The sequence below is a fragment of the Amphimedon queenslandica genome, unplaced genomic scaffold (assembly GCF_000090795.2).
Source record: "Amphimedon queenslandica unplaced genomic scaffold, v1.1 AMPQUscaffold_12540, whole genome shotgun sequence".
Classification (NCBI taxonomy): Eukaryota; Metazoa; Porifera; class Demospongiae; order Haplosclerida; family Niphatidae; genus Amphimedon; species Amphimedon queenslandica.
The window spans coordinates 8,416-10,461 of NW_003547223.1; the positions used below are offsets into that span (position 1 = coordinate 8,416).

The 2,046-nt window shown below is 34.2% G+C and overlaps 1 long non-coding RNA gene across 1 annotated transcript; it reads left to right on the top strand.

Annotated features, from left to right (window-relative positions):
- Positions 1–129: 129 nt before the first annotated feature.
- LOC109587529 (uncharacterized) lies at positions 130–923 on the top strand. The gene is made up of 2 exons (XR_002187659.1): positions 130–446; positions 776–923. It is a non-coding gene; the product is annotated as an uncharacterized LOC109587529 (long non-coding RNA).
- Positions 924–2,046: the final 1,123 nt, after the last annotated feature.

Below are 2,046 nucleotides of genomic sequence, written 5' to 3' on the forward strand. Positions count from 1 at the left end.
ACAGCCTCACTAATGTATGAAGAGGTGGGAAAATCAACCAACCACATATTTGGACGGTAACCAATAGACCCCCTAGGCACTAAGATTATTGTCAATGAATATGATTATAATAATGATATTCATTCATAATAAATAAAATTTTCCTATACGGTATCCACCCACGATGTAAATTACTGACGGCAAGAAGGCCTCGAGATCAAAAGAAAATCAAAGGCGGTGACACCGCCTGACCATTTTTCTGAGCGCTACAAGGTACTACAGGCTTACAAGCAGCATTTATGGAAAGTATGGAGGCCAGACTACATCATATAGACCAGGTAACTGTTGCTGCAACATAGACCTACTGAATCCTTGTTTGCTTGATCACTGGATCTCGTTGTACTATAAAACATGGTGGCCTATAGTTTTGACTTTAAACACCTTTTCTCCAATCTGGGGCAGAGTTAGTAAGTGTTATTTGGGTAGAAGAAGGATATTATTGTGTTACATGGTCTGTAACTACTAGCTTTCCACTGCAGTTTCATAAAATAGAAATATATCCATTTTTTAGTTTATTTATGGTCTGTTTTGTAAACGCCTTTTCTGGAAAACTATGCTGTTTGAAAAGGTATAATTTTGTATGAGTCTATGTACATGCCTTTTGTATGGTTTGTATATTTTCATAATTATTTTAAAGCTATGTTTCTTCGAAAAAAGTTACTTAATGTCATTGTGATATACCATATTAGAATGATAAAACTATTATTATAATATTATTTTTTTGATGATCAAATAGGGTATGAATATGAAACCAATGAAGCTAAATTGTCTGTTGTTTCTTGTACTGACTCTTTTCAGAAGAAATATAGATTTTTACGAAGTTTTTTTATAATTATTGATTTTGCCACCATTTTGGTTGCTAAGCGTATCTAGGAAAAACGTCACATCCGGCGAAAAGAGCATAGGCACATCCTGTTTTGTATCCACTTGGTATATATAGTATCTATATGCTACCATATGGGGTTTGAATGCGCATTCAATAGATAATCAATGGCAGCTGGATCAGAAATACTATCAAAATTATACATGATCCTGAAGATAGTGTGGAATCACCTTATGCGCATTCAATGGGCATTGATGAGCCAACTTCTGGAACTGGTTCAAGTGTAGAAAGGCCTATAGACCAGTTGGCGCTAAGTATATTCATAGAATTTTGAGTATATTCATTGTGATACCGTAAATAAAGTAAAATTTTCCTACCGCCATTTTGGAGTCTTTTTATGTATTTTTTGGCATTATAATCAAAACTATGACATGCTATTAAATGTAAAATACAAGACCTTATGAAAGAGTTTTCATTTGCAAATAGAATAACACTAGTTAGAGTTAGAATCCATAAAGCATGAGTGTGTTACAACTGACAGGAAAGTGAAGAAATCAGTGTTGTACCAATAATTATTATTGGTACAAAACATTAACAGTAAAACTTTTTGCAAAATAGCGTTGTATACTATATCCCAGTTCAGTTTGGGACGGAAGTGGAAGCAGCTGTGTGGAATTTGAAAAATGTAGCTACGTCACAAAATGACGTAAATAATGATATTCATAGAGGAATGGCGGCTGTGTTGTTTCACTCTTAAAACAGTCTTGCTGCTACTGATAAGCAGTACAATAGCTGCTGGAGTCAACTATAGTAGGTTCACACTGACTTTGATCAGCTCATTTTAAATGCAGGAGTTGTCATATGAAAGTGGCTGTTAATTGTCACATAAGTGTTTGTTTATAATAGCTTACCCACAATGAATATAATTATGAGGTGAATTTTATTATAAATTATTATTATTTTTAAAATACACTAAATACAAGTAATATAATTAGTCAGGTGTATTCATAATTGTCGTTAGCAACCACAGCATCATTTGGAGAGGTAGAATTGAAGTGACACTGACCTTCGCTAGAGGCTTCATTACTATCGGACTCATCACTGGACTCACTATACTAACATTAGCAAGAAATTCAGGTGTACAAAATGGTTCCCTTCCATCTAGACAGTCATTCTTACTCAGC